Below are 13,512 nucleotides of genomic sequence, written 5' to 3'. Positions count from 1 at the left end.
ACTAGTGTTGTAATAATTATGAAGTAAGGAGCTGATTTTCCAGACACTAACAGCGTCAAGCCTTTTTTAGAAAGTGAGCTAATGAAGCACATTTTTATCACATGAACTTAATATTTCTCTAATTTTAACCTTCCCCATCACGTGGCAAACCTCCCCTTCTCCCCCGAAAGCCCATCCAAACTCTCCCTCGAGTCTTTCCACACATGGTTGGAAAGCTTGTTTGTTTTCAAATCGTGCCAAATCTCACCTCTGTGGGAATTGTGCAGCTGCCTGTTTACATCCTCATGGAGAAGGATTTCATTATAGAAATTACTGAAAAAACAAGGTGAATGAGATTAATTGGTGCTCCAAAACAGAAGCGGAGCATGAGATTCCCACAACCTCTGTGCCACTGAGAAAACACTAGAATAAAATAAGTAATAAGTAGGAAACAAGCTCCAGCGTGGCTTTAGAGGAAATGGTAGAACTTTAAAACATCTGTTATGACAAAAAGGAGAAAGCAATACACAATAATGTGACCCACAATAACTTTTTGTTGTGAAATGGCACCAGCCATAATTTGGTGCATACCTACAGCTTTTGTATCACCCTGGAAAGGTCATCTGTCAAAGGGCAAAACAGACACATGGAACAAATAACCATGCGCACACATACATGCATGTTTGTGAACTATTTAAAGAAGCCAATAAACTTAACTTTCTTGTTTCAGGATAGTAAAAAGAAGTTTGAATACCCTGAGAGGGGTCTTGCATGAATGGGAAGAAAATATAAGCTCCAGGCAGAAAAGGCCTGGGCTGGGATTTGAACATAGGACCTTCTTGCTGCAAGGCAACAGTACTAAGAACTTCACCATGCAGTTTAAGAAAATACTGTTTATGCAAGATTACAAGTGGGAAACGAATATAGGACAACACTTCAGGATTCAACACTATACAAGACTGGGGAAGCAGGGAAATCAATCATCGCACAATCCTCTTTATTAGGTAAGGTAATTTTATTGATATAGCACATTTTCAGCAACAAGGCAATAAAAAGTGCTATATTATCCAGATTACTGATTCCTCTGCTGTGGTATATTCTGCTCTAGCCAGACGTTTTCAATAGGACTGAGATTGAGACTTTTTTTGCATCCTTATCCTATCACCAAACTCACTGAGCACCAGTTTACAGTTTATAGGCAGAGTCCAAGTGCCATTGGGAAACCCATGGTGTAAGATAAGTAGCTTGGACGATTATGGACAAACAACCAACGATTGCACAGTTTCGTTTGTTTTGCTGCATCAGGTTGGCTTGCAGAGCTGTGTTGCTTGGTTTGTGTGGTACTCCACGGTGATTGTGATGATGATCACCTGTTGGCTGATGGGAAAACTACCAGATATCGTTGGTTCCAACTAACCATGTGTTTTCCAAGCTGCTCTGTCCAAACACAGCAGAAAGCTTTCAAAGCCTTATGTGGAGAGGTCATTTGTGGGATGTTACATTTCTAATGCACCAGGGATGCTTGCGTTTGTCAGACCATTTTTAAGAAGAGAACAAAAACAGGTGTATGCAACCTTAATAGATTATGTGCAATTTTTTATCATTTGTATCTTGCTAAAATGATTTTATTCTTTTAAATGGTGGTTTTTCTTGTAGAAGGAACTTCTAGTATAAAGTCTGGAGTAAGAGTTTCCTCATGAGGTTTGTGCCTCAGCAAGCACAGAGTGCAAGGGTTCTACAGCAAGGGGCCCAGTGATACCTTCTATGTTGTTATAAGTTCAGTTTTACTACTTTGAAAATATTGGAAGTTTTTTTGTTTTGACATTTTTTTCTGCAATCACTTTTACTTGCTGGGGAAATAAAAATAAAATCACGCCACCAGGTGAAAGTCTGAAGTTTTGAGTCCTCCTTCCAGTGCTTGGTTAAATCCTTCACTAACAGCGCTTTTTATTTAAAATCTCCTGATATTTAAGAGACTGAAAGATGTTATGCATTCTAAAAAAAAAGGTTGCCAGGGCCTTTGGAAGATAAACAGGCACATGGCGTCCCAGATCCTTCAATAGACTTTGCAGCGCGCAGTGGACAAACTCACCTGAAGGGATCAGTGAGTGAAAATCTCACTCTGGATGTACTGTGACCAAAGCAGTCAATGTACAAAATTTGTGCAAGTTTTTCCTGCTTTGACAGCTGCTGCTTTGGTTATAAACTTAAAAAGAATTAAGTTTTTTTTTTTTTAAAGCTGAATATATTATATCTTATATCTATAGCTACAAATAAAAATGTATTTGACCAACTGTTACAAAAGATACTTATTCTGTGAAGTAAGGGTTAGGAACTGTCAGGGTTTTGAAATGTCAGAGCAGATGCACCTCATGCCTCTTTGACATCATAAACCAGGATTTGTGTTTTTAAAGGACACGTAGCGCAATAAGGTTGCAAAACTGACCCATGTTATCTGAATGAGGGGAGCTGTGAAGTTATTGGAGTCATGCTATTATCACAAACCTACAGTCTGAAATGAGGTAATGTGAGTTTGTATGAGGATATGACAAAAAAAACCTGATGAGATTTCTGGATTGGTCATTTCCAATTTAAACTGATAAGTCACTGAAACCCATTTATGAAATTGGTGTCAGGTTCTGTTCTTTTCCTAAATCAGTTTCTCTTAAGCTGCTTAGAGTAAGGTTGTAAAGTGGCTCAAATGCCTATATTTACAGGTACACATGTGTTAACCCACAGGAGTTACCCAGGCCAACTGGCGTCTCCAATCTGGGAAGTTTACACTGCTGTGATCTGAAACATACTTCTAACAAACAGGCACAGATGTTCTTTCAGGAATCTGAGTGAGGGTACATTTAGAAAAAGGCTCCTTTGATGCATCTTTCATCCTATTTATTTTTTCTTGCTCTATCACACTTTGTTTCCGGGTCTTTTTTTTTCTTTCAACTTCTTAATGTTCTTCTTTTGTCATCTTACTCTGTGCCATCCCGCCCACCCATTCGTGTCCCTCCGCTGTATGTTATAATGCCCTGTCTTCCTCCTGCCGCTGCATCGGATAATGAGGTGATTGTGGCTGCCAGGACACTGCATCAGTGCTTGTTGTGTTGTTGGATGTTATAATACTCTGATACACTCTACTCCTAACCAGACATACACTGAAAATCACAAGTCAACCACAAAGTTCCTTTTCCACTTAAAATTTATAGCAGCTTTTGTCCTTCTTTCTGAAAAATAATCACAATTTTATTATAGCTCTTTCCAGTATTGGTCATATATGCCACGTTGACAAAATGTCTTCATAGTGACCCTTCAGTGATCCTGAAATGGCGCCGAAAATATCCATGTTACACCCTAAGCTTGAGATGCAGGCATAGAAATGGCAATAAACCTGTTTTTATTTAACTTTCTTTAAATTTTATGTTGTGTTTTGCCAAAGAGCAAATAGTATTGAGCGACATTGTTAATACCTATCTTTTTAATACTCTAAGTCAAGAAAAAACATTTCCCATAAACTTTTTCATCTGATTTGAATGGTGTTATGACAAAGTACACACTTACTAAATAAAATGTTCATCACTTTAATGAGTATTCATTTGCACATTTGCCTGCTTTATTGCTAGTCTTCACAGTTCTTATGATGATTGACCTCGTTATTCCAACCTGGCTTGATTTCCCTGAACAAGCACATACCCAAGTATAGAAAATCCAGTAAGCACCAAGTTCTTCAGACTGCTTTTTCAAATATCTGTAAAAAGAATGGGTTGCTCCCAGGAGATCAGTGAACTCCAGAGTGGCACCTTGTTTCCACGGTCGACTGTTAGTGGCATTATAACAAAGTGAAAGCAATTGAGAACAGCAGCAACTCAGCCATGAAGTCGTAGACCATGTAAAATCACGTGGCAGAGTCAGCAAATGCTAAGGGAAAAGTGTGCAGAGGTCCCCAGCTTTTTGCCAAATCGATGGATACAGACCTCTAAGCTTTATGTGGACTTCAGATTAATGTAAGGACATTGCATAGAGACTTTCATGGATTGAGTTTCCAAGTCCAATCAGACTTTAAATCAGGAAGTACAGTGGTGTAAAGCACAGTGACTGGACTCTGGAGCAGCAGAGACATGTTCTCTGGAGTGATGAATCATGCCTCTGTCTCACAGTCCAATAGATGAATCTTGGTGTAACAGTTGTCAGGAGATTGACATTTGCTTGATTGTCTTGTGACAAGTGTAAAATTTGGTGCAGAGGATGTTGTAATGCTTTTTAGGAGTTGGACTCATCTGAAAAGTGAAGTGAAAAGAAAAAAATAAATCGCTTAATGCTTATGAATACTAAAAGATTTTTAGACAATTTTATTTATTCAATCTTTGTTGGAATAACACGATGATGATGATGATGAGGGATAGATTGGAGATGGTCCTTTCCAGTTCCAACATAACTGCACATCAAAACACAAAGCAAGGTTCACAGGGATATGAATGAGTGACTCTGATGTGTTAGGAACTTGAATGGTCTACACATTCAACAACCAGACAGAACAGCTTTGGGTTAAAGTAGAGCGACTCAGGCCTCAGTATGCGACCCCACAAATGATCTTCTGGAATAAATAAATATTCCCTCAAACATTCCCTCAAAAAGTCACTTCTACACCTTGTAGACATGCTTTCCAAAGCAGGTGAATCTGTAAAGAGTAGGTCAACTCTGTATGAAAGCATTTGCATTAAAACATGTTTGAATTAAAACATGGGATGCAGTGAAAGTAACTATTTCTTTAAATACAAACAAAAAAATGAGCTGCTCTTCCAGTTTCTCACTTCTCAGCTTTACTGTTCAAATATAAAAGGCCATCACTACTCGTAATACATTAATTAACGTTCTTGGCTTGAATATAAAAGATTACAACAAGGGAATCCACAATGTGACATCAGCATTGTAAAAAGTGAAACAAACAGTGTAAACATAACTTGAATTTCAATCCACCACACTATTAAAAAGGAATGTGAACATGTAGAAACTGTTTGATATGCTGGAGCAAATGCAAGGCCAAGCTGACCTTGGAAAACTTTAAAGACCCGACAAGATGTTTCCATCAATGTTTTACCAAGCCAGAGAAACTGGTGAATAAAAACAACTGCAATCCCTTAAAGCCACTTTCACCTCCGTATCTGTGACGGTTTTATGTTTGAACCATCCATTAGCAGTTTGCCCTCACTGTGATTTACAACTAAAGACAGTTAAATCTATTAATGCAAGTTTTTTTTTTTTTTTCACTCCGGCTTTTGACTGTCTATCTTTGTCCTGCTTATGTTTATTTGCGCACGTTATCTGTAGTAAGACCTCTTTAAAACTCATGAGATTAACTAATAGAGTTCTACGTCAAATACAGCCCATCCTTGTTGTTTTTCATTTGTGGTCTCTTTATTCATTACTCTTCTTTCATTACTCATGGCTGGGTTGATTTTTTTTATACATTTACCCAACTTCCTGTCGATTGCGGTTTTCTTTGACAGATGTGTCTTGTTTTCAGAGCGCTGTAGCACACACTTCTCATTATGTGATTAGTTATTTGAAAATAATAATTTACTGGAAAAGAGGACAAAAGATAAACAGAGTTGGAGTGAGAGGGCTGGAAATGGACAGAGGAGTTGAAATGCTGGGTAGGACGATACAAACACAAGGCAGCAAAACGAATTGACCTGTCAGCACAGATGCAAACAAAAACACAAACGAGATGAATAGAAAGTAAAAAGATAATTTTGTGCTGTTCACCAGCCATTTTTGTGCAGCTTCTACCATGTAGGTGTTTGGTGTAGAGATATCACCCACCAAAATCAAACACATACACTGTTTTTCTTTCTCACACATTGTCACAAATTGTTCAGGGTTCTGCTTTAAATTGATCCCTGTCAATGGAAAAACACACAGAGAGGTGCATGATGTGATTAATATTGTGCAGTGTTTATATGGTAAAAAATGGTTTTAGTAAAAAAAAAATATATTCTGGCTTTTAGCAGCAGCTTAAGAATCACATGGCTGCTACAAGTCTCACCTTCAATGACATATTGGGAATCTTTATGTATTGAATGACTCGCGAGAAAATCTAATAACTTATTTATCTATGCCGAAGGCGTCTACTTTGACAGTGTGAAATAATAATACCTGTGGGGATTTACAAGAATAAGAAGTCTTGTCATTGAATCCAAGTGTAATGATGCAACAAAACAAATGAAACTCTTCCTTCCATGAAGGAAGAAATAAAGGAATAAATTAAACTCTTTTTTTCTCAGTCACAGTCATATTTTGGTGGAGTTTTTACTTCTACTCTTCACTTTTCAAGTTTCTTTTTAATCATATTACCAAGACTAGTTAAACTTTTCCAGATGTCCACTTATGAAATATCTGCCTAGGAGCTTATTCTAGGCTTATTTGTTCATCATCTGCACTTGTATGGGTGAATTAATTTAACAAGGACACATTTTCTTCTTTTTAAAGTCTAAACTTCTTGCTTTGAAGTTATTTTATGTGAAAAATAGTTATTTAGATATATATATATATATATATATATATATATATATATATATATATATATATATATATATATATATATAATTTCTGTGTAGATAAAAAAAAAATAATAATCAAATGTGGTTTCGGAATTGATGTATAAAGATTGCCCTAATGAAAGTTTTTTTCATCCCACACTAATTTAACGTGACTCCCAGTCAAAAACAGCAGACCCTCCCTCTTTTTCCATTAAACTAAATAGATTTAGCTCCAACCATATTTTGATGCAGGTCAGCTTTAACATACTTCTTAACAGTTGAAAAACTTTTGATTTCAGAGCATAAAGTTTTGCAAGAACACAAAAATGTCCATGAAAGACAAAGAAAGCAGTTTGAGTCTACCATGGACTGGAACATGTCTAGTATTTCATTCCTGCATGTATAAAGCTAAAACTCCAGACTCAAAATTTAAGTGTTCCTAATCTTCTTCAGGCAACTATAAATACAAGTACATATTATTGATGTGCGGCAGATGCTTGTACTGTGATTAATTTAACAATATCACAAAAAACTATAAACAGAAAGGAAAGAATGAAATGGGCAAATGATTGAGTAATTTAGAAATAATCACTGGATGAATTTTAACATTGTGTCTGATTGTTGTTTAAGATGTGTTCTAGATGACTGACCACATCATTGCTTAGTAGCACATTGGGTCTAATCTACAAGAAACTGTAGGCTGACACTGTTAAACCCTGGACAGTTACAGTCTGGAGTTACAAGATAATCATGTCTTATGCATTGCGTGCACACCGTGTATATTCAATTAATATCTGCTTTGCTGAGACAGCACCTCATCTGTATAATCATGTTTCACTGCAGCTGCCAGGGTGTGGAATTTCACCTGAGCACCAAACCACTCCTCGAGCTGTCACCTTTCAGATGAAGTACATTTATACATATAGCTTTGGGAAATCATGAAAGTAAGACACATCACTCTGCCTCTGCACATGTCTACTGGTGCTAACTCACTGACATAAGCTGTAATGTAACTAAATTTAGACTTGTCCAATGTCTTTTCTGTTTGATGAACATTATTACTGGCACACTCATACCACCCACTAGATGTGCAATTAAATACAAAAGCATATTAAATAATTTTCTGGACCAACTTTGTCAAAGAGGCAAGAGGAAGGAGATGACCTGCACAGACCATCAGAGAAACAAATTTGCTTATTCAAAATCCCTCCTGATATCAGCTTTTAACAGCCAATTACCTTACTTTGTTTTCCTTCTGCATTCTGTAAACACACAGTTTCCCCATCAAATACATGCAAAATACGAATACAAGACAAAATGCAAATTTCACACAGACCAAACATACTTAAAGAAATGATAAATTAATCTATTGGCTGCTCTTCCATGTGGTTGATTTATCAAGATCGACTTTTTTGGTGAATTTCAAATTTCATTTAATAAGCAACAGGTCTCATATGCAGTTGGGAGCTTCCACATTTGGATAATGGAGCGAAGCGTTTATCCACATCATCTTCTGGGGAAACATGCAAGTTATTTTTGGGTAACTTGTCAACAAGCTCACCTCACTTACCACAAATAGAACAATCTTACACCTCAGCTGTTGCTCAATTCAGTCAAAGAGTAAGTTATTTAGAATGTGGAGATTGTAAATCCCCCATTCATCACGCCATTACAACAGTGGTTCTGCATGCCATTCATTGATGCCGTACAACTTTTCTCGGCAAACATGCGGTTCCACCAAATGTTTGCCAATTGCTGCTGCCACTAGTCTAAAGGATTAGCAGCAAACACTCATTTAAATACTCATGAATGAGGCAAAGCAACATATCCAGTATGTTGCTTTGACTACAAAATTGTAGCTCAAAAAAGTTGATTTTGCATAATACTCCCTCTTTAACCTTTATTTTTACAGCAGGTCTTCAGTGTCTCTGGGTCAAACTGTAGCAGCATAAATAATGTGCTGCCACTGGGAAGTGTGCCTGCATGCAGAATCTTTTATTGTGACAATGCTGTTAGTTATTTATTTCACTAAGGTGGATGGTTTGCATTTCTGTTTCAGGGACTGGGGCGATGGTGACAGTGGTGACCCTTGGCCATGTTATCTTGTTTGGTGTTTCTTTTTTTGTTGGAGTACCCCTTTTTTGCTTTTGGTTGTTGTGTTTTGTAATGTCTAGGGTGAATATCCCTTTCTTTCACTGGATGTTGTCCCCCTGTCCCTCACAACTCCTTTCCTGGTAAACGTCAGTATTTCCTTATTTTTTTAAAATATATTTTAACCTCAGCCAAAATCCTAATTGTTTAAATTGAATACAAGTTCAAACAGTGTCCATTATTATATAATATTTTTTTAAGCCTTAATTTGTGTGCTTATTCTGCTATCCTCTCTTTCTGGTATATTTCCAGGTGGCGCTGCTGTTATTTTTTTTTTAATTTTAGCATTTTAGCAAATTTATGAGACTTAATATCATCCATTATAACAACTTCTTATCTTTAAAGAAAACCATATTGCCACACAAAATATACAAAGGTATTACATATAACATTTTTTTTTTTTTTGACTGCATCTTGTAAACTGCTTATGGCAGATATTCCTCCCCCCCTCTGGCAGACACAAAACTAGGTTTGAAGAAGGCAGTGAGGGCTACAAACAAGAAGAAAATAAGATGGTGTTACAAACTGTTCTGCCACTAAAATGAAATAATTTTTCTACCTGCTTCCAAGATGGGGTGAGAGCCAGAGCTAAAATTCTATAATACGGTGACTTCAGTAAGTGTCTGGAGCAAAATTACGTGAATGTCTTCTGTCTCAACATTAACTCAATATGCAACACAGCTGTCTCTCTCTCTTTCTCTGTCTGTCTCTAATGACTTCAACTAAATATGCAAAACTGGCTTCTAAGCTACACTTTGGTCGGCAGCACAATAACTGCATCCTGTTCATATTTCCAACAGACGGGTCAATTACTGCAGCTCAGAGTGCAGAGTGAACATATTTAGGACATTTAAAGTTCTATAATTATCTTAATCACTTTTCTTATCAAACTGGATTAATCTTCCTCATGCTGGTTCCTGCAGCAGCACCAAACTATGTCATAAAGATCTCAATTTTCCCTGACTTGGGCGTCACAGCCGCCGGCCAATGCATCTCTGTGTATATTTAACCTGGGCTAATGTGTTTGTGCAGTTTGCCATGTTTAATGCCATGAACGGGACTGTTTCTGGTTTCCAAACCATGCCTTGTTAATCCTGGGTGAAATGCCCCCGGGCGTCTCACCCAGGATTGTTGTTTGCCTATTAAAATGCAGTTAAATTCTCACTTGATGCGTTTGTGGTTTTAAAGTGAGCTCTGCACCATTGAGCTTTTTTTATTTGTACGCGCCGCCGGAAAACGGCTTGGTTGAGCAGTGCACTGATAATTTTGTTACATGCAAGTTAGTAAGCCAGGACTCGGCACCTGTTCAGCCCCAGTTTGCTCTGTGCTGAATCTGTAAAAACCTGCACACAATTGCTACACGTGATGTATGTTATTCATCTAGCTGCAGAGAAACTGGGTCAGTTACTTTAGTTGCATAGTCACAGTCAGAACAGGCTGATTTTTATTGTTCAGAGTATTTTATATTGTACAGTGACTTTTATATTTGAGGGACACCCTTTTGATGATAGCGTCGATACTGGAGGAATTATTAGATGATCATTAAAGCATATTATCATAAACATACTTTTGTTTGAAGTAACTAATTCTGTACACAATCAGAGGTAAATGTCAAAGCACAGATTCAAGAACTTCAAGAGACACTAGAATGTATTTACAAAAATGTGTAATTTCTTAGATGAGCAACACATCATTGAATAATTTCACAAGGTATTGCAAATGTGTGCATTGTAATGTGTATGCAAATAGAGGATAGTACATAACTATAAAGTATGGGTAGCATATAGAGGTCACTAAATTCCAGAGGTAAACAGTGGTTTAAATAGAAAAATTTTAATAATGGTGAAGCTTTAATAAAGGTTTAATTTTTAACATTGTGAAAAAGAAAATCATGCATGCATGTACGTAAGCACAATGCAATATTATATACCTACATTTTCCAAAGGGGGTTCATAGAACTGTTATTTAGCAACAAGAATCTTCGAACCGGAAGATGTAATGCAACTGTAGTAAAACAATGCCACAGTTTCCTACAGAGTCCATTTTGCAGTAGCACACTCGTGGATTCATAAAAAACAAGAAAAAACAAACATTGCCTACCTCTATCTGATAAGGTGTGTTAGATTAGGACTCAACATGAAGATAAATTGCAGTCACAGTGACAGGTAGATGGACAGAAAAGAGGAAGTACCGAGGAAAATGGATCCAAAGCCCTAGGAGAAAGAACAGAGAAACATGAACATGGTTAGAGCTAATAAAACCCAGACGTCCCAGTGGCTTTGTAAAACTACCTCAGAGTGGGTCTCTCCTTTTGCCCCCCCATCAATTTGTGGGACCTGCAATACATCACTGGTAAACTGACATAAAAGTTTGCCGTTTGGTTCACAATAGGTAAAACATTACTGCACTTGCTCCTTTCATACATTGATGGCATATCAGCCGTTTCAACACAAAGTTTTGAAATTACATTACGTGATCTGCAAAAAGTCCAGATGTATTGCAATACTTTCAGAACTACTTCAATCATCATAAACCTCAGTCAGGACAAAGCTAATTTCTCCTTATTGTTTATTATGGTCATCTGAACAGAACGCTACACATACTAAGAGCTTTCTAAGATAAGACTAAGACTTCAATTATGTTCATGGAAGGAAGAACCCTAGAAGCCAGAACTTAATATGAATATTTTACCATCAACACTGGAAATATTTTTGAGTACCTTAAAAATTGTGAGCAGTGATGCGAAGAAATGTGTCCCTCTTTTAAACCGTCCATCCAATATTGATCAAAGCACTATTAAAAGGAAACTGACAGTTTGTACTTTTTGAGTTTTAGTGGAGTGCACACAATGAATTACACATCAAACAGGATGAAGGCATTATGGCATTCAGCTGTCTGAGCCAACAAGCCAAAGACCATTAGAAAATTATTATTACTCCTATCAGGGATCTAAAGCGGTCTCGTTGCCGATTCATGTTGTAAAAAGGTGACACAGCAAAAGGACAGCTGACATCCTCACATTCAATGTGGCAGTCAGCACATAAGTAACAGATGGCCCCTGGCTAATAGAGTTTATTAACTTTACATAAAGATGAGGTAGATAATTGCACATCATAAAGAAAAGGTTAGGGCGGTAAAATATATCAGCAAGTGTGGAAGAAAGTCGTGTCTGCGCACTAATTAAAGGCAGCAGAGAAAATTTAATAATTAATCGTTTCATCAAATCTAGATCAACAACAGCTTGCTTCCGAAAAAACAGGAGTGTGGGTATATGTCATAGTTTTGATTTTTTCTGTAATGTTAAAGACTTTTTTTTTCCTGACATAACCTGAAAATGTGCCCTATTGAGAAGTAGCAACAACATGAACACTTCTGTCAAAGTCTGCTCAAAAACAGAGGCTGGTTTAAAAGTATAAAGTACTAATTATCTTTCATGAGAGTCTCATCTTCTATTTATGTGTGCTTTTTGCCTCAACTCTTTGTTCTACCAGAACAATACCCGAGAGGATACTTGGCAGCATGATATCCTGCTGCAGTTAAGTCCCTGGTGGCAGGTGCTTCTGGCTTCAATAAGGTACATACAATTATTGTACTCAATTGCATGATGACTTTCAGAAACCCTAGAGTTTCATTACAAAAAACTACATGTCAGTTTTAATAGGGGAAATAATCCCATCGGCAAATAAAACTTTTAAATCTCCTTTTAGTAGTAAAAAAAAAAAAAAAAAAAAAAAGCCCATCCTACTAATTTATAGTAGTAGGAAAACAATCAAGAAGGTACTTGATGACATTTGCAGAAATTGTTTTGTTACCATTTGCAATGTTAATAAATTACTAATGTTGTTAATGTAAGTTGGATGGAGTCTTACTGCAATAGAAGGTCACACCTGACACACGAGGTAGCAGTCTAATCCATTTTACTAACCCAGGTTTGGTAAGGTGTTAAAGTATGGAACACCAAAAGCAATATAATGAAATATGACAATATGGGAAAATGGAGATTTGTTGTCGCTGATATCCTGACAATCTTTAAAAGAGATGCAACAAAAAAAGTCTGATTTTCTGCTTGTCCAGCCGTGACTGCAGAAAATCCTCTTGGGGACTGTTCTTCCAAGCAATAAACTTGCCATGTATTATTTTTGCAATATTTAGATTAGAAGTGGCTAAAATGAGTTGGTCAAAGCTATGCAAAAAAATATTCTGCCCAGTTTGTTGATGCATTTTCCCAGTCATTAAAAGCAGGTAGCTGCAACTGCTCTGAAACAAAGCAATGAGCTGCTGCGGTTAGAAACAAAAGTAAATATTAATAGACAAACATTAATTTCCCATGTCCGCTTTGTCCTTTCTGTGGCCATGAAGAAACGGGAGCTCATCCCAGTTCAGAGACTGCCAGTCCATCACGGAGGCCGGCCAAGACAAACAACCCTTGTGCTTGTTAAACAAAAGTCAGGGGAAGAACTGATAAATTACAGGTTGACAACTCTGATCTGGTGCATTTGTCAAAGTAATCAGTTTATCTGCTCTGGGTACATTTATTTTAACCACCTTTGGGCTTTGAAAGTGTCTTTGAAAAATGTATTATCGCCTCATTTGAACCATACACTACTGTATGATCTCGAAAAAGGTATTGATATTCCGCATAGACCCCTGCTATTTTCAGCGACTGCCCCTCTGCACGAGATATGTTATGTGGTGCATGCTGACCTGCCGGGGAGCTTGGAAGTATATATACGCTGTATTAAGGCTCTAAGGAGCGTGTGAAAAAAAAGAAAATATGTAATACTGTATATATGCTGTATGTGAGGAGGAGAGGGATAGATATACTTGTCTACATGATGGATTATGA

General features: G+C 37.1%; 1 protein-coding gene across 5 annotated transcripts in view; it reads right to left on the bottom strand.

The window, feature by feature from the left end:
• LOC103474519 (leucine-rich repeat and fibronectin type III domain-containing protein 1-like protein) overlaps positions 1-13,512 on the bottom strand; it is a 170,719-nt gene that overhangs the window by 76,674 nt on the left and 80,533 nt on the right. For 4 of the 5 annotated variants that reach the window (XM_017308300.2, XM_081614344.1, XM_008425559.3 and 1 more), the window contains one exon: positions 10,767-10,879. The exons of the other annotated variant lie outside the window; for it this stretch is intronic. The gene's annotated coding sequence lies outside the window, so the exon portion shown is untranslated. The remainder of the gene's footprint in view (positions 1-10,766; positions 10,880-13,512) is intronic. 5 annotated transcript variants of the gene reach the window in all.

Source organism: Poecilia reticulata, chromosome 13, assembly GCF_904066995.2.
Source record: "Poecilia reticulata chromosome 13, P_reticulata-male-v2, whole genome shotgun sequence".
Classification (NCBI taxonomy): domain Eukaryota; kingdom Metazoa; phylum Chordata; class Actinopteri; order Cyprinodontiformes; family Poeciliidae; genus Poecilia; species Poecilia reticulata.
Note: the sequence above shows the minus strand (reverse complement) of the source record. Positions and strands in the feature narration are given on the sequence as shown.